The sequence below is a fragment of the Centroberyx affinis genome, unplaced genomic scaffold, assembly GCF_046629955.1.
Source record: "Centroberyx affinis isolate AG114_WGS23_722 - 3 ecotype Tasmania unplaced genomic scaffold, CSIRO-AGI_Caff_v1 ptg002115l_1, whole genome shotgun sequence".
NCBI classification, from domain to species: Eukaryota; Metazoa; Chordata; class Actinopteri; order Beryciformes; family Berycidae; genus Centroberyx; species Centroberyx affinis.
In genome coordinates this window covers 232,501-252,457 of record NW_027280437.1, presented here as the reverse complement: position 1 = coordinate 252,457, position 19,957 = coordinate 232,501, and the positions used below count along the sequence as shown (strand labels likewise).

At 45.0% G+C, this 19,957-nt stretch overlaps 1 protein-coding gene across 3 annotated transcripts in view; it reads right to left on the bottom strand.

Moving 5' to 3' along the window:
* samd12 (sterile alpha motif domain containing 12) overlaps positions 1–19,957 on the bottom strand; it is a 104,752-nt gene that overhangs the window by 5,687 nt on the left and 79,108 nt on the right. Inside the window, exon 5 of one of the 3 annotated variants that reach the window (XM_071531714.1) lies at positions 19,714–19,957. This exon is cut by the window's right edge and continues 250 nt beyond it. The exons of the other annotated variants lie outside the window; for them this stretch is intronic. The gene's annotated coding sequence lies outside the window, so the exon portion shown is untranslated. Of the gene's footprint in view, positions 1–19,713 lie in introns of those variants that run through there. 3 annotated transcript variants of the gene reach the window in all.

The window sequence follows — 19,957 nt, the reverse complement described above, 5'->3', positions numbered from 1 at the left end:
AAGTCGCAGAGACGACTGAGGGCTGGCTGCCTCCTGGCTATGTGCATTAGGTCCTCTTATGTTTTATTACCACTAGAGGTTACATCGGGGTGGTGGAGTTTCACTTAGGATCTGAAAAGGGGTTTTATGACATGAGAAGTTAAGAGCGTCTTCAGTTGATGTTTTATGACTGACCCACTTCGCCCACCGGTTATCTCTGACAAAACACCGATGTAACGGCTTAAACAACGGGATTGAGTGAAAGAGCTCGAGTCTGACGGAGAAACACAGCCGTTTCCTCTGCGCTTTAATCTTTATTCCATGTACTCGCCGATTCATTTTGCCACCGTGCGTTCGATCGATCGAGGACGGCGAGCTGACGCTGCGGGCTGACCCAGCTTGTGTCGTATCGACTCGCCCGGTTCCTTAAAAGATGTCGGGCCGCTGTGGCTTGTCTGTGTCGGGGAATTTACCGCTGAAGGATCTGTTGTGTTCTCACATCGCTGTCGAGACTCTGCTGATTCATACACATTTGATTGCCCAGATGCCATAATTAGCTTGGTCAGGCAAACAAGCACTCTGAAGTGGATTTGTCTCTGCTTGTGCTAGCGTGTCTGTGTGTGTGTGTGTGTGTGTGTGTGTGTGTGTGCGTCCCCATGTAAGAGACACAGTGGGGTTTTTTTTGGATAGGTATGGATCGGAATAGTAAAAGTGATGTCAGCGTGAAACAAAAGCCTGAAACATTTAGTCGATTTACTGTCTTGACCTGGCAAGGAGAGAGTTTCTCAAGCCAGGAAAATACTGGATTTGTCTCTATTGTCTACAGTCTGGGGAATGATTTGCCTGCTGTGTCTGTATTTGGGGATGAGGGGAAGTGTGTGTGTGAGTGTGTGTGTGAGTGTGTGTGTGGGAGGGGGGGTGGGGGGGTGGGGGTAGTTTTTGCTTTGTCATGGGGACTGCGTGATTCATGCTAAAAGAAGCCCAACATCTGGCATCATTAATCATTTCTTTTCAAGTCTGGGTTTTTAGGGAATACTTTTCTTTTTTCATCTCATTCTCTCTCTCTCTCTCTCTCTCTCTCTCTCTCTCTGTCTCTCTCTCTCTCTCTCTCTCTCTCTCTGTCCCCATCTGCGCTGCTTGTCATCTGTTGACATTCTGGCATGCCTCATCACCCATATCACTCCTCCCTCCTCATTTGCTCCCTAATTTGTTTAGATGGCAGAAGAAAGAGAGGGATGAGAATGAAAGAAGCGACCAAGGTGTGGAGGGAGGAAGGAAGGGAAGGAGAGACTGTGGGAGGGGAAGAGGGAGTGAAAATAAGTACTCTGGAGTTGTAAATCAAGTTTGATGAAATCGGTTTGCCGTTTAACAGTTGGGGAGTTCCTCTTTTACTCGCTGAGCTTTGAGTGAATGCAGTGACGCATCCACATTAATGCCACATGCTGCATTGCCTGGGGCGAACTAACATGATGATAAGAACAACATTTTCTATTCTCTGTGATGACAAACCCCCCACTCGCCACCTGTCAAAGATTTACTGTGCTCGGAAATTACTGCTTTCAGACAAACTTCCCATGAGAGCTGTCAGGTCAGCTGGCGTGTTTGTTTCTCTTTATTACATTTTATGGCTGAACTGAGAACCTTAAGGGACAAAACTGCACATAATATTAACAGAAAGAGATGCACTGAGTGTAATATTCAAGGAATATGAACAGTGTGCACATATAGATAAAAAAAAAATGCCGCAAGTGTTTGGGGATTACAAGAACGTAGATAATGATATTGGTACTGTTCATTTTTGGGAATATGAAATGCTTTGCTGTTGGAATAGATTGTAAATATGATCAACCATAGACTCACTAAAAGATTATTTATTTGAGCCAATGGGTCAGTGATGTCATTATTGTCCTTATGACAATTCATCAAAATAGACTTTGGTGTGATATACAGGTTGCTAAAAACAAATTTCTTATTTAAAAATAAAAATGCAAAGTATATTTGGTGTAAACCGAAACTAGAACATAGTGTTATTATGAACAGCTGCAGGGATAGACAAAATAATGAAAACACCACATGAAAAAGCATTTTCAATTTGAAGTAAATACATCACAGTTACAAAGGCAGCTACACAGGTAAGTCACATCAAATCAAATGTGAATTAGCACTATATGTCAGCTTTAAAAAAGTCTGCCGATCACAAAAAAGTGAATTTTCAAAACAATGTGAGGCAACTAGTAGAGTTCCAAAGAGGCCAGATAGTCAGTGACCCAATTTCTGGTGCATCGGTTACAGAACTGCAAAATCTGGCAAGAAGAACAGTCTCGAAAATCATCAACAACATATGTCAAACATGGACAAATTGCATTGGCAAAGAGGAGCAGCGGCTGCAAGTGAAAGCTTACAGACAGGGACTGACATACTGGGATCATTGTTGAACACCACAAAATTACAGCCTCAAAAATGACCACAGAATTGAATGAACACCTATGTGACACAGTCTCAACAAAGACTGTATGGTGTGAGTTTCACAAAGCTGGTATTTATCGCAGGGCTGTCATTCAGAAACCACTTGTATTTAAGGCCAACGCATAAAGACGCATAACCTGGTGTACAGAGCACAAAACCTGGACAATTGAGCAGTGGATAAAAAGTAATACGGTCTTATAAGTATTCTTTTTCCTACATCACATCTGGACAGGTTTAGGTTTGAAGAAAGCAAAAGGAAACCTTCAAGCCACCTTGTCCGTTGCCAACTGTTAAACACAGAGGTGGATCTGTAATGGAATGGGCAGCCAGCTAGTGGGCGTCATTAGGTCCGGTGATTGCTCTGCATGGTCGTACACCGGCCAAGGAATATGAGGCCGTTTTGCAGAACCAGCTGCACTCTACGGTGCAAACATTTGTTCCCTCATGATGTTCCCATATGCCAAGATGATAATGCCCCCATAAAACTGCTACACAAATTCAAGAGTAGTTTCAGGGACATTAGGATGAGGTCAACTGCCTTCCACGGCCTCATCAGGTCTAAACATCATTGAACCTTTATGGAAAGTTATGGAGCGTGTGAAGTAGACAAAGTGTGAAGTAGACTTCCATCTTCTTTATCCCTCAAAGAACTGGAGGCTTTCCTTCTTGAAGAATGGTCCAATATCCCACTGCACTGAGTCCAGGACTTGTATTCAAAGCAGGATTGAAGCTGTTCTGAAGGCAAAGGATGGCCCAACTTCTGACCATTAGCTGTAGAAACAGAAAGGTTGAGTGATACAGGAGAGGAGGACAGAATCTGGCATGTGATGTGGGAGAAACTGAAACTGAAATTTATTTTATGTTCTGTTTTCCCCTGTATTATGATGAGAAGTGTGCTTTATAGAGAAATTACCTCTATTTCTGCCACTTTCTTTTGGTTAGACAATCATGAGAGGCTTGGGAAATACTTCAGAAAAGATAGATTCTACATAGCAAACTTTTTCTGTAAAGCCTGAGCAAAAGGGCAACACACTTTTTTGTGTGAAACCTGTGAGTTTGTTTTGGAATATATTTGATATATACACATGTTGCAACATGATGCATTTATATGTATTTATGTGGGCTGGGCACCTAGAGTACATAACACTGAAATCAAATCAAGTCATAGAGGCATATGCGCGCGCACATACACACACACACACACACACACACAGCACAGGCAAAAAGAGCCATCCAATTAAGTGAATTCGATGGAATGGGCTGAACAAAAGCCTACATCACAGACAAAGCGCACATGCTAAAGCCATTAGCGCTTACACAAGTGCAGCGTGTTCGCCAAGTAGGCCAAGTTAAAACAAACCCCGGTTTGTTAGCCGCACTGCGCTCCATCGACTTCTCCTCCAAGTCTGTGAGGAGTTACATGCCATACATACATGCCAGGGAGAGATATCATCAAGCACTCACACACTGACAGCTTTTTTTTATTTGAGTCGATAAATTATGGGTTTTTGGATCTACTCCTTGATCCAAACAGCAATTCAGAATGCATTTACAGCCTCAAAAGTCATTATAAAGTCATGTTGAGCTGTCACGTACTGTCAGTCTACAAGCTCAGCCAATCCATTTGAGAGTGAAAACAGGTCTTCAAATCAATGAAGCCAAGAGTGGGATGATCGTAGCACTATATCCTCCAATTCTGGGACTGGGCCTCGACATACAGTGCACACGTTAGCAGGATACAAACACAGACACACTCATACACAGAGAAACACACAAATCAAGCCCTCTCATGCCAATTTCCTGTGAACAGTCTCCAGTATGAGCTCTCTTAAGACCAAACATCCCTAGTTTCCAACCTCCAGCTGTTTCCTCCCCTCTATGGCAGAGGAAAGGGGGGATCCCACTGTAAATCACCTGGCCCAGGTCCACCATAAACCTCTGTGAAATTGGGAATCATCCAAACCTGAACTTTTGGCTTTGCCTTTTATCAAGATGCCAGATGAAAGGAAGGGAGGGAGAGGAACGGGAGAGAGAGAGAGAGGGAGAGAGAGCGAGTGAGAAAAAGGAACAGGGTAAAGATGAAAGAAGAGGGAGTAGACAGACAGGAGGAGAGACGAGAGAGAGGGAGAGAGAGAGAGAGAGAGAGAGAGAGAGAGAGAGAGAGAGAGAGAGAGCGGCGGCGAATAAAACTGGACAAAATTTATCTCCCGCTGGTCAGGCTTGAACCACTGGGCAGAGATCAGTGTAAACAGAAGAACAGATGACCCAAGCCAGAAGAGAGAGAGACACAGACAGACAGAGAGAGGGAGAGAGTGAGAGAGAGAGAGAGCGAGAGAGAGAGGGGAGGGGGGGGGGGGGGAGAGAGAGAGAGAGAGAGAGAGAGAGAGAGAGAGAGAGAGGAGAGAGAGAGAGAGAGAGAGAGAGAGAGAGAGAGACCAGCCAGGGAGTGGAGTGAGATGAGATGAACACAGGCGCTTGGAAACAACAGGGGTTTTGGGGTTTGGGTGCCATGAGATTTGGGGTTTGAATGCAGGAGGACTGGGTTTGGTTTTCAGAAAACGCTGGCAGCTAGAGGAGAGAGCATTTTGGGGACAGCTGGGTTGAGCTGGAAAAACGGCTTACCTACAGGCAAATTCTGAGAAGACCAGGAGTCAGGACCTTTTCTGAGAAAGGTGCTATGTGTTTAAGGCTGGCACTCGACTATGTGTGTGTGTGTATATGTGTGTGTTTTGTGTGTGTGTGTGCTCATTCACTTGTGTGTCTGTCTAAATAAATCTGTTTTCCCTTCTCTCCAAGGCTGTCAGTTTTTCTCCCTATCTGGCAGTGGGATCAGTTGTGTAACTATATCCACATTTGCCAGTGCAAGTCTGCTGAGATGTCTCTTCATGTGTACCTGTCTCTGTCTCTGTCTGTCTCTGTCTCTGTCCCCCCCCCCTATCCTTCTGCTCTGAGTTTGAGCTTGCCTGAACAGCTTGGAAAGTATCACTATAGTACATTCCATCCACCGAAAGCCTGGCAAACTCACACTACAAGGATTTCTAAACTGATTAATCCCTGACAAATTGTAAAAATTGAAGTACTGTGAGGCAGACATGGCTTTTACCCAAATCTCGTAATTTCACGTGGTAGATTCAAATTAAGGTTATTAAGGTTATTATACATCTTGTAAGCACGAGCCCAGCATAAAGGAGTCGTGAGGTGTGCGAAATGTGGAACAAATTCTTTTTTATCTCCGCTGAGAGTAAACTGTAAAAAAACTGAACTCAGGTAAAAAACGAAATACCTGCAGGTGATGAGGGAGAAATGAGGGTTAGTGGCTCCCAAGACGGTCTAGACTGTATCGGCTGAGGAGCCGGCCATGAAATCCTGCCTGTAAAAACCCCTGATTCTGATTTGTGAATGTATGCGTGAGCGAAGCAGAGAGAGAAAAAGAGAGAGGGAGAGAGATATGGAGTAACAGACTGAGAGGGAGAAATCATGCATATGCGTTTGTGTGTTTGCGCCTGTTCAAAAGTCCGAAGTGTGTGTGTGTGTGTGTACGCCTAAGGCAGGAGGGGGGGAGTCCATCGGGTGAAATGAACTTAAGACTGTGTTTGTGTTGAATCGGGATAAACAACAAAAAATCATATTACAACCGACTGACGGCAGACTAATAAAGTGCAGATTGGCCCTGAAAGGAACGAGGGTTATATAGCTTATTGAGTATTTGTAGCCGTTTAACGAAGCAGTATGCTAAATTACACTCAATGTCATCCTCAGGAAAACAAACACAAAGCTTATTAAAGTGAAATTGGGCGAATTAAATGCAAACTGTGCTTAAATGATCAGCGGAGGGGGGCGAACGTCCTGTGTTAATAAACTTCACCAGGCTAAAACAACATGGGTTTCTCCATAATCACAGTGGGCCTGTGCAGTCATCAGCACGCCATTATTATAACCTCTTATGTTAATACCAAAGGCACATTCCAGTTCACCAGTTGGGACGTTTGAAGGCCAAAATAGAGATGATGAGAAATTCTTACCAAGCCTGTAACATGGTGTTAAATAGCAGATAATGGATTTTGACTGGAGATTTTAAATTGCTCATAGCTATATGAATATGAGTGTGGACTCCAAGAAGACTAGCAGTAACTGAGGCATCAGCTAGAGATCCTAATAAAGAATAAAGACTAAAGATTGATTTTCCGGCAGTGCCCACAGTGATGAATATTGCCTCTCCAGGTAAAGAAAAAACCCCAAAAAACATTTCTGCATTTCTGGAGCAAGTAAATATTTTTGGACCCGGTCTGGCGCCAGGTGCATCATCACCCCGCTGTGTCTCGCAGTAAGTAAACTAAAAGTAAACTTCTGCATATTTTGGGCACATCAAGGTTTTGCCACCTAATGGTTAAGCAGGTACAACCTGACCTACATGCAGTAAATAGAGCGGTTCTTTGTATCAGCAATTAATCATAGTGAGTCCTAACAAAGTACTGCCGTCCCAGGTAGTTAGATAAGGGAAGGCATGGGCAATTATGATGGGCGCTCTGTGCATCCTGCCATACTTATGTTCCCATTGAGGATGTATGTGTGTGTGTGTGTGTGTGTGTGGGTGTGTAAGGTGGGAGGGCCTTCACCCTTCTCCATGCATCAGTGCTCAGTGGGAAGATAAAGAGACACGGGGAGTAAGGAGGGCCGTCCTGTGAGCCAGGTTCATAAATAATGCCTCCTATCTGTCTACCTGTCTATCTACCTGCCTGCCTGTCTGTCTTGATGTCTATCTACAAGCCTGTCTGTCTCCCTGCCTGTCAATCCACCCGCCTGTCTGTCCACCCACCTGCCCGCTTGCCTTGTCTTCCAGCCTGGGTCAGTTTGAAAAGGGATTGCTGTTATCAGCACCTGCAAAGAGCTCACTTCACCCATAGTGGAGCTGTGTGACTGAACAGAGGATGTTTGTGTTTGTGGTGTTACTATTTCACGAGTGAGAACTACGTATTGTTTTTGAAGGCTTGATATGCAACGGTGCGTTTGCACAAGTGTTGTCACTACGCATGAGTGTGATTCTGTATGAGTGCGTGGGTGAGTGTGTGAAAAATGAATGCCATTTTGAATGCATGAATGCCATTGTGTGTGAGTATGTTTCATCGGAGGGAAAGGCATGAAATGTTGATCTAACCTTGTGCCCCAGCTGTTTTCATTCCATATTCGGTAGAGTTTAATATTGAGGGACTCTGAGCTGTCAAAACATATCAGAGTCATAATGCATATTATGGCGGAGTGTGCTTGGCTGCCTGGTGAGGCACATCATCCCATACTGTGAGATATGTTGGAGGCAATATCTTTGCCTCGTGAGAAAAATGGATCTACATGCACTGGGTGGATGGATCAGGCCAGGTGTTTAAATGTCTGTTCCTATCTAAATGTACAAATGGACACATTTGGAAGATTTCTCCTTCTTCTTTTGATGCTTCTGTTGTTGCTTCTTCCTCCTCCTCTTCATCTTTTTCATCAGTCACAACTTTTTCACTCAATACAGAAACTATGTGTTTTCCTTCCTTGGTAAACTAAAGTGAAGAAATGTGAAGTAAAGCATAACCCCATTTCAGAAAAAAACACTGTTTCAATCCAAACAGTAGTCAACACCGTTTGATTGATGAAAAGTGCGGAAATGACAACTGTAATAATAAAAAGTAGACAGAGTAGAGAGAGCTATGTTCCTGAGTCGGTACTTTCTATTTTGGACCGCTCCTCGGTAGCCAGCCCTTTCAGGGTACACTGACAAATGAGGCGAGGCGGACAGTCAGCAAGAAAAACCCAAAGGTTCTACCTCACCTCCCCGGTTCCCTGATTTACTCCCATTAACCTCACACCCTCCCTCGGCGGCTCGCCACTGGCTCTCTTCGACCTCCACGACTTCTCCTCCTGCTTTCCAAAAACCATGCCCTCTTTTTCAGTTTCCCCTTCGGTAGTTCAGCACGTCATACGCCTGAAGTAGAACTCGGGACTTTGAAAACTGATGCCTTCCCTCTGTGACTTTTCTGAAAACTGGTTTAATGACCACAACGTTATTTACCATGAAGGAAATCCTGTTGTTCATCATGCATTTTTTGATTTTGAGTGAGCTATCTTGCAGGAAGCAATAAGAGCAAGCTTAAATGGACCGAAGTTTACCTGAATCTGGAGAGGTCAATGAATTGAAGATGCAAGGCTTTGTAGCAATGAAATGCAAGGACATTACATTAAACATTAATCTTGGCTTTTAGCCCCTGAGTACATTTAATATTAAATACTTTCTCTTTAATGGGGGAACCTTTTACCAAAGTATTATTCCACAGTGAGTTTCAACTCTTATGTAAGGAATTTGTGTACTTATTCCACCATCCACCCACCCACAAACACACATATACACACACACACACCTACACACACACACACACACACACACACACACACACACACACACACACACACACACACACACACACACACACACACACACACACACACACGTGCATACACACAGATTATGCACACACAGCTACTCAACTGCTACCCCTTTCTGGACCTACATCCTTGATCTACTGCCTCCCTTACAATCCTCTGTATCCTCCTGCTGTGTGTGTGTGTGTGTGTGTGTGTGTGTGTGTGTGTGTGTGTGTGTGTGTGTGTGTGTTTGTGGGTGGGTGCATTTGTGTGAGAGAAAGAGAGAAAGACACAGAGAGACATATGCGTTTGTATAAGTTTGTGCGTTAATTTGTGTATATGTATGGATCTTGCATTTCTTATGTATTCTCATTAGGGTATATATATATGTGTGTGTGTGTATATATGTGTGTTTGTGAGTGCTGTCTTGGTTGGCACCCAGGTCCCAGCTGTCGCAGTGGAGAGAGTGTGTGCCAAGCCGGATGCCCACGGGGCACACTGGAGCCAGAGGCTGCCAGCTGGCCCGCCACTCTTACCCCCCACCCCCCGAACACACACACACACACACACACACACACACACACACACACAAACACTCCCCACTATCTCACACTCTCCCCATCCACCTTTCAATCTCCATGCGTCCCCCCCTCCTCAGCATACGCACACTTACACACACTCAGGGTGGGCACACACCCAAGTGCTGGCATGTCGGAGCTGTCAAGGCGACAGAAGTGTCAACAACATCAGACTGCTGCTACATAATCCTCCTCATCTCCCCGAGCACCGCAGCACACACACACAACCTCAATCAATAAATCAATGCCCTCACTCAACGACTTAAGGAAAAAAGAGGAGGAGGTGGGGTGGGTACAATTAATTGCTGCTGGGGTAGAAAGTGATGTCATCTTTAATTTTGGTATGCTAGTTAATGTGGTAATGCAAGATCATAATGGCTGAGATTAAGAGGCTGATTTGGAGATAAGCGTGAGAGTGTAATGTTTGAGAGAGAATGCCTAATGTAGGCCAACAAGACAATCAAGACTTTGAGCTGCGGCAGATGGATAAGAGCTGAGAGTGACTTTTATTCCTTGAATTGTTGTTTGCTGTCTGTTTTGTTGCCATAGATCTTAAACTGTCCATTCATATGGAAACAGTTATTGTTCAACATTATTTCAGCCCGAGCATTGAATCGCATCCAAGCCAATCAGCTCTGCAGTGTTGCTTCTTAGAAATAGGAGAGCGCCTGTCATTATTGGTTATTGCGGTGAAGAGTATTGAGAAAACTAAGACTTGCTCGGCTGAGTTTGTTTGGCAAGTCTGGGACCCGGAGTTCGTCCTCAGAGGTGTGGACATGATGCCATCTCTTTTGTTGCCTGACTGTGAGAAACTGATGCCATTTTCTGCCACACACGCACACACACACACACACACACACACACACACACCCAAACGCACACATAAGTAAGCACAGTCATAGACACACTGGCGAAACACCTGAAACACACCCAGTCAGTCCCTGCAGCTAAACTCCAGCAGAGCTCCATAATGACTCACATCCATTGTGTGACATCAGGTCGCACCACTCGTTAGACCGTTAGAGATTCCTGACTACTGACAACAAAGAGCTGCAAAAATACCTGCCAATCCCCTGATAGTTAATAGAAGATTTACATAATAGCTCCCGACAGTTATGGGAAATGATTGCCCAAGAGTTCCGTGATTTTTAATCAGATGATCTCTGGGTAACCAGAATCCACAAACAAGGTTGCACAACAAGGTAAGAGGCGTGTTCTGTTTGTCCCGACCACATATCTGTTAGCAGCTATCATGAGCCTTGAACTTGGTGTAAAGATATTGTAAAAGGATCCATTTATAACTGAATGACATAGAATAGGAGTGCACTAAAATAGAACAAAGACCATAGGACTGGATTAAAACAATTAAAATTTTCCTCATTTAATGGTTTGTTTGGGTAGAGGTAACTGACCTTAAATGTACTCCTCTCTATTGATCATGAACCTGTAAGACAAATATGCTCAGTGACAAACACAATGCTCCCGTTTCAATAGCTAATCTAAGAGGGGAGCGATTTAGGACACTAGTGTTAATCATTCACTGGGACATTGGAAATATCCTGACATGAAATATTTCCCGTCCAGGTGGGGAAAATGAAGAATGAAAGGGCTTTAAATGAGTATTGACTCATACACACAGTGGATGAAAGTGAGGAGGCCATCAAACAGGCCTGTATTTTCAAGCCCCTTAGGATAGCAGCACCACTACACATTCTCCTGCTCCAGTTCTGTGCAACAGTGAACAGAGGAATAGATTTCTCACCAAAGGCGGCATGTTACATCATTTCTTCTGTTGTTCTTTTCTTTTTTTTTCTTTTTTTTTTTACACATGCTATTATCCAAGAGAGAAGTCGTCAAGCCAGTCGCTCGTGAACTCGGCAGATCCAGGCCCAGCAGTGTGAAATGTGTCGGCCATTTTGGCTCCGTTGGAGCCGGTGGCACGCAGAGCAACTGCTCATTAGAAGGCCAGTGTGACACAGAGCCTCTCCCTCACTCCACCAGACGGGTTCATACATCCTCACCCAAACACAGAGGAGAGGAGAGGAGCAGGAGCAGGAGAGAAGAGAGAGAGGCAGATGGCGGCGAAAAGCGAAAGAGGAGAGGGAGAAGAGAGAAGGAGACGAAAGAAGAAGGAGGAGGAGGAGGAGGAGGAGGAAAGGCTGGAGGGAGAGAGGAAACAAAAGAGAAAGGGCAGAGAGATGAGAGCGAGAGAGGACAGGGAGCGGGAGAGAGAGATAGAGGGGGAGAGAGAGAGAGGGGGAAGGGGGGGGGGGGGGGCTGGAGCGAGGGAAAGTGCCGGCGGATATCATTAGGGTCGGGCTTTTTAACGAGCGAGCTCACAGCACCCCTCCATCCTCAGTGGCGCCTGCCGGCTGGAGGCCCCCAGGTTCTGGCTCCCCACTGAGGGCTTTGGCCTGTTCCATCACCGCTGAACGTAGGGGGGAGCCAAGGGTGGAGATTTATTTTCTCAGACTACCTGTGGAGCGACCAGCACGTTAGCGCGCTCGCACAGGCGGAAAAAACATTCACTTACGATCTCACACACACACACACATATGCCTCGGGGAAGAAAGGTGTACCACATGCTCTCTCTCTTTTTTTGGCCCTCCTCCCGTCAGAGACATAATTGACTCTGCCTGACACATAAACACAGCGGTAATAACCCCGGCCTCCCCTTGATGTCGGGCCGGCAGAGCGCACAGCTGCGCGAGGTGCTGGGAAAAGTCACCGGGCGTCCGCCGGCTAGCTAACACGGCATCCCCGCCGTTGCCCGGTCCACTCTCTGACCGCGGGAGGCAGAGCGGAAAACATTTTCCTGCAGACATCGAAGAGGAGCCACGTCGTGTTGGAATCCATCAGTTGGAGAAAAAAAAAGGGGGGGAAAGGGATTAGAGCCACAGGGCCGAAAAGTTACAGGAGCTGGATTTAACAGTGGCAGAGGCAAAGCGATAAGGAAGAGGGGGAGAGAGAGAGAGTGAGAGAGAGAGAGAGAGAGAAAGAAAGAGAGAGCAGAGGGAGAGGGAGAGGGACAGATTCTCAGATGCTCAAGTCAGGAGGAGAGTAAAGGAGAAACAAGGGAGGTAAAGGATTATTCCCAGTTCCAGCTTGTAGCCAGTAAACTAGTAAATAAAATGAGCCTAAAAGCCATGTTGGTGTTCCTCTTGACTGTATACTGTACAAAAACTTAATTAAGAGATTCATTCTAAAACGTGATATCCACCATTTGAAAAACGTGACACCTACTCTGACAAAATGATTGCTCTCATGAGAATAGAACTCCCTATTCAGCATTATTGAAGCTATTTCCTATCTGCTATTGAAGCGAAATCTTATCTGTGCTATTATCAAATATAATTAAATAAAATATAATCTTTTACGTACTGAGCAATAAACATCAGGTAATTTTCTATTCCCATCACAGATGTCTAATACCTTCCCATTTTCCTCGCAGCCATCATTTGCCTCCGTACATTGTGGTCAAGTCATTGAATAGATTTGTGTAAGTGTGACCTATTTGCTTGACCTGAAAAAAGATCCCTTTAACTTTGAAAGGTTGCCTGCCGCACTGGATCAGTGCGACGGAAGTGTGCATTATCCTGTGCAGTGCTGACGCTGGCCGCGGCAAAGCTGGCAAGATAAACCCGTGAAAAGTGTGCAGTGGAGGCGAGAAGGAGAGCGGGGACTGGGAGTTCACGACTGGATGGATGTCAGTTTGATCTATACTGAATCAACACCCAGTTAAGGCTGATAAGGGGGCTTAACCTGCCCGCCTGCTGGAGAGACTCTCCTGACTCGCATTTACACGTGTGCTCAGACATGCGTTTTGTAGAAGATACTGTACGAACATGAAGAAAACCCACAGGCACACTGACATTAACACGTGCAGATACCAACACTGGCACCGACACACACACACACACACACACACACACACACACACACAAACACACACAGCCTTCTGAGACCGGTGCTGATCTTTGCTGAAATGAGCAACATCAATTGCTTTGAAAAGTTTTCCTATCAGTCACATTGACAGAATGAGTGGGAACAGGTTAGAGAGACAGAGAGAGAGAGGCAGAGGAGAGGGAGGGGAGGGGAGGGGAGGGGAGGGGAGGGAGTAAGAGGAAAGACAACAGAAGGACAAACAGCAAAAGGGATCAAAACCAAAGGAAAAACAAAGTTGAATGAAAGGGAGAGACTAAAGGAGAGGAGGGGGGTGGGGGATAAAGCAAAAACGATTTTGACACAAACTACTGGTTGAAAACAAACATCACGCACTGAGAAATCAAACAAGATAAGAAAAGGGGAAAGATAAGACGGGGAGGGAGAAGGAAAGGGTAAGAGAGAGAGAAGAGAGGAGGAAAAGAGAGACAATAAGACAGAGAGAGAGAGAGGGACAGGGAGAGAGAAAGGGAGAGAAACTTTTTCAGGCCTGTGCTTTTGTCAAAGTGGTGAAGCTTTGGTAATAGAGAAAGCTTCTTGCTCCGCCCGACAATAAAACATGAAGGAAAACAGCTGTGATAACCCCCGCTGGTGAATGTGATACAGTGTCGAGTACAGAGAAACACACACACACACACACACACACACACACACTGACACACACACACACACACACACACACACTGACACACTCATGCGGTGTGGCCAGAGCCCCCTATCTCAGCACCAGTGCTCATATTGACACTCCAAAGAGGCTCAGTGTGCAGCGTCCAAGATGTTTAATTCATACGGCCGCCTGCTTGTGCGCTACATGAATGTGTGGCAGAGGAAGATGGGAATGCAAAGAGTTATGCACACCAACCAGGGAGAGGATGATGCAGAGAGACACAAGAGAGGGAGGAAAAACAGAGGGAGAGAGAGAGAGTAATGATGTACAAAGAACAAGAGAGAGGAAAAGATGCGCTGTACGAGTATCCACAGCAACAAAGAAAAACAAGGATACAGAGAGAGACATAGAGGAAAACTGAGATGCAACAAAATGATACCAGAGAGAGGGAATAAAAAAGGGAGGGGTGAGAGAGAGGGGGAGAGAAACAGAGAGAAAGAGAGCAGAGGGAGAGGGACAGATTCTCATACGCTGGCACACACAGAAAGAGTGATGGATAGAATTAGAACGGCAAAACTGAGCAAGAGAAAAGAGGGACAGGGGAAAGTGAGAAAACAGTGAAGGGGAATTTCATACACACACACAAATTCTACCTCTCTCTCTCTCTCTCTCTCTCTCTGTGTGTCTCTCTCCCTCTCTCTCTCTCTCTCTGTGTCTTTCTCTCTCTACCTCTCACACACAAGCACAAAAACTGTGGAGATTTCATCCAGGCAGGCGGTGCGAGCCCGGAGTGCTGAGAGTGTGTGTTGCAGGTCTCAGGAGAGGCAGCAGGGGACTGAGCGCTAGCGATTTTCTGTCATATCTCTCTTTCTCTTCATCCCTCACATCTGCTATCCTCCTCCTCCTCCCTCGCTCCGCCTCTCTGTTGCAGCATGGCACTGCTTAAAGGTGCTATGTGTAGCATTTTTAAACATCAATATATCATTGCCTGATTAATTGTGATACCTTGGTAGAATTACCATAAATGATCTCGATCTCATGCCAGTAGTAGTGTTAGTGCGAGTGTTTCTTGTGAGAAACTCTAAAAGAAGAGAACAGCTCCCTCTTCCCGTTTTGTGCCGTAAAGCTACCTCCTGTTTTTGCCATAAAGCAATACAACAGATTTTACAAAAAAATTAACCTGGTGCTACACAACGTAAAATGTCGTGTAGAGACTGCTGCCAATATCGTTTATTTACGGCAATTATACTAATGTCTCAAAATTCATGTGGTCGTGATTTATTGATGTTAAAATGCGACACATAGCACCTTATGCTTTAGCCATTCAGTGCATTCAGCTGCTTTTGCTGCCACTGCTGTGTGTGAGAAAGAGTTTACATGAGTGTAAAATGACTAGCAGTGTGTGCGTAAGCATCAATGTCACCATTTGTGAATATCAGTGTGCATATATGAATTGCGTATGTGCATATAAAGTGAGAGAGAAAGCACGAGAGATAGAGCAAGAGAAGAGCAAACAAGAGAGAGAGAGAGAGAGACAGAGAGAGAGAGAGAGAGAGAGAGAGAGAGAGACTACCCTCCCAGTCATTTCCAATTGTGATTTACAGTGGCTCCTGTGGGCTCCAGAGGCTCGGGGGAGGCTGCTGTTTGCTAACCAGAGGAGACTGTTTCCATGCTGTGACACCTGCATGGCCTGTAACATCATCTCATCTCACTCCCACATCTGTCACACACATGTTAGGTAAACATATACATACATTACATACATACACACATCCTACCTGGTCCTGCATCTGCTGGAAGCATGCAAACATACGGCATGCATGAGGAGACACACACACACACACACACACACACACGTATGTACAAACACACACGTCTTCAACCTGCTGAGAGCTACATGTGTATCTGGTTCACCATCTGGGTAGATCTCCACCGACAGTAGAGAAGTATGATGGATACTATAGGCTAGTGTGGGTGGACTTATTATATTTATACAGCATGCCAGTTGTATGATTGCATGCAAAGACTCACTGACACAATAACAGAGCACACAGTGTACATGAAGATTAATTAGATTAATCGGTTTATTATATATACTCATCATAATATCAATATTATCATTAAGAATCCATCATTAGGCACCTTATATGTAGATAGAGGGGAGTAGAGACTTGGGCTGCATGCCTGTTGGTTACAAAACACCCAGAACAGAGTCAAAACATGCTGTCAACATGGCAGAAAAAACAAATCTTGTTTTTTCTTGTATTTAGATGATGTTTTCGTGGTGTTGCTTACACTGCTAGGTGACTTTATGCATAATTTGTGAAAACGCCTGCGACTATGTTTACTGTTAATTTGTTCAGAGGTGTGTGTGTGTGTGTGTGTGTGTAGTTTGAGTTTCTGTGTGTAATGCGTCTACAAGTGTATGTGTGCTCGAGTCTGTGTATTGTAAACACAAACTCTTGAGTTATTTTACTCAGAGTTAACCGAGTGTCTGCCTGCCTGTGAGTGTGAAAAGTTCTTGTGCAATAACGGTGTGTGAGGTTCAGTCTGGCGTTTCTCTTGTGTAACAGTGCTGGTGTGTATCAGTGTGGGTGAGCGCGTTCCAAAACCCTTACAGGGACGGGGAGTCTGTGGGGTGAGCCAGTTCGGGCAAGCCCTCGGACATCTTGGCACAGTTGCCAGAGTGTGAGCTGGTTACACCGGGATGACGGAGCCAGAAACACTCTGTGGAAAGTTTTCCTCAAGCCTTTGGAGCAAAATCTATTCCCTCCGCTTTCCTCTGCAAGTATGGGAACACAGATTGTGGAGAGTAACAACACAGAATCAATATTTTACTGCCTACAACCAGTGTTATTACAGTTTTTCAGGCTGGGACCCAAATGAGAAATGAAGTCTCACGCACAGACCCTGGATCACGGAAACACGTTGCAGGGACACAAGAGAAGAAAGCCTGTGAGCCATTTTGGGTCCTGACCCAAAGTTTAAGAAACCAGGGTCTAGACTGTCTGCACGAATAAGCAAAATTCATGAAAGAAAAGAGCAAAGGAATACATTCTGTTACAAAGGCTTTCAGTAATCCCCCTTCGACAGTCACATGGAACTGTACAATTACAACAGAGTCAGAATATAAAGCCAGACCACTTTCTCTACAGAGCCACCCTCATAATGATGAAATCCAATGCAAGGGAATAATATCATAATACAAAGGTCACGTTGAGATGTCACGTGTTGTTTTCCTACCAGAGTTTTGGAGTTCATGGACCTCAATTATATCAAGTTCGTATGCAAAAATTTTGCGTTTAGGACCAAATCCAAACCAAAGTTGTAATTAATGAAAAATTTATCTCAATGCCAGAAAGAGAGGTTACATTGAATTTCTCCAATCCCCTGTGACATTCCAAAAGCTTAAACTAATTTCTATCATCACCTAAGATATGAATGCTACCACTTGACAATTTCAAATTCCAGTTTTTTCATTATATTGATTAAAACATTACGTTATGGAGTCTCGAGCTCTAGTCAAAGAACATTTGTATAAATGAGGGCCGATCTCGCAGACGTACTCAGAATCGATGCTGGATGACTCTGGACACAGCGCTGGGCGAAAACCACTGCAGACCATTTCTTCCAGTTCACATATTGACAGTTTCCAATCTGAAATCGAGGAGCAGAGCATTCCAAACTAGACGGAAGCAGCAGCCCCCTGTGGCCTTGACAGACACTGACACGGCATCTCAACCCAACCGTGAAATAGCCACTTGTGTTTTAGCCCAAACAACTCCATTCCTATGTGACTATCAGCGTGGCAGCAAACCCTACACACACACACACACACACACACACGCACCTATGCATGCATGCACGCGCACACACCCACCCACCCATCCACCCACACACACACACACAGAGAACTGGATACAGACACACACATTCACCTTTTGAGAGGAAAGGATGGGGCTTTTGTAATCCTGGAGGACCAACTGCATGTCCTGCAGAACTGATCAATACTATTCAATCTGCTAGCAGGTCCTTGCCGCATTAGGCTACAGCCACAATCCAAACAATGAATGGCCGGACACAGAGGGACCCGTGTACAAATGGAATCCCATTAAAACCCAATGGCTCTCAGGGGCTGGAACCTGATGCTGACCCCCCCTTTTCCCTCACCCGAGCACAGCAGCTATTTTATGTTCCTCTGATTGACGGCGGTTTGTTCCCATCCAGTAAAAGAAGCTGTTGTTACTGTGACAACGCTCATGCTACACTGGTGTGGATACAAGCTTGATAAATATGACTCCAGTATACTGAGTTTAGTGGCTGATGATGAGAGGTCATCGTACTGGCTACAGGATTTCAAAAATGTACTCACACTCACAGACATTAGTGGCATAAATGACTAAATGGCCTGAATAACAGAGTTGTGTTTCATGACAGACACATGTGCTTTTAAGTACAGTTAAAATACAGAGAATATCAACAGTGAGTGGCCATTATTCACATTAACAGCAGAGATTTGAGTTTCTCATTAGAGATTAATAGGATGCACTGTATCTCCTTAATAGACTTGACAGACAACATTTTCATGATGAGCATTTGCGCACGGCACATCTCCTTTCTACACTATTTTCAATATATCTCGTCTAAAAATAGTTTCAAGCAGTGAGATGAAAAGCAGAGAAAGAGAGAGAGCGAGGGGATGGGGGGGGGCGGGGGGCGGGGGGCAAAAGGAAGAGGATCTTCTGTGTTGTCTGTGATCTCTTTTCTTCTTCATTCTCTCTTCATCAGCAGCGGAGAATCACAAGTCAAAGCATCCCTTGGTTCACAAGCCCTTTTGCATTGCCTGTTGCTTTCTTCAGCCAAATCAGTTTACCTACAAACACAGCGCTTTTAAGGTCACCAAGAGAATTTCATTCTCTCAGTTCATCCCTTTTTAGGTTCTGCTTCATTTCCTTCAGATTGCATTTCACAACGACACGCAGTTCATTTTGGGGAGCCAACTTAACCGTACCTAATGTGTTTGCCAGGTTTAATGTTTATTCCCCTATTAATTGTTGGCTGTTTTCACAGTGAAGTTCTTTCAAATGGACTTGCTGCCTCCTCTAGAAGAGAGCAATCCACAATATGGAGAGGGCAAAAAGTGAGGAGCGGACGAGAGACAGAGAGCAGAAAGAAGTGGATATTTCACCAGGCAAGGCCGAACACTGTTTACAGCATCTATGCACAGAATGGAGAGAGAAAGAGAAAGAGAAAGAGAAAGACAGAGAAAAGACAGAGCACAAAAATCACACACATGGATGTGTAGAATGTGTCACCCCCTTGCTGTTGTTGGAATATAGTCAGTGAGGACTTCGGGATAGAGAGAATGAAGGGAGGAGAGGTGCGGTAGTGGTCTGGTGGACCCAAAGTCATTACGTCGCCACTACTAAAAGTCCTCCGGAGGGCAGACCCGGGCTCAGCAGTGTACCACAAGGGCACTCACAGGAGAAAACACGCAGTAAAGTGCTACAATGAAGGAGCTAACACACCACAAACTGAGACCAAGAGACTGAATAGGTTTGAGTTTGAGTGAGAGGCTGCAGAAGTGGATTATCTCAGTCATTAAGGGTAGGGAAGTTGTCCTGGGCTGAGTTCCCTAAAAGCAAATCGGCACACACATAGCTTTTGTTCAACCGCAAAACGATGGTGCAGAGATTATCTTTGTGCTTAAATGCTTTTAGGAAAACCAGCCAAGCTCGCGGCCAATGTTGAATTCTGGGTAGAACGGGTGTTGGGGAGGGCTCGGTTGTCGGCGTGGTTCTTGAGGGAGAGGGAGTGAAGGGCTGCTTGAGAGGTGTAGGAGGAATAGCATGAGAAGTTTTGCTGGAAAGGTCAGAAATGACTGGAGATGGGACACATGTAATGGAAACTACTGGTCAGATTCCAGGAAACTGTGAGGAATTGTTTGGATTACAAGGAAACAGCAAGTCAGAGCGAGGGAGCA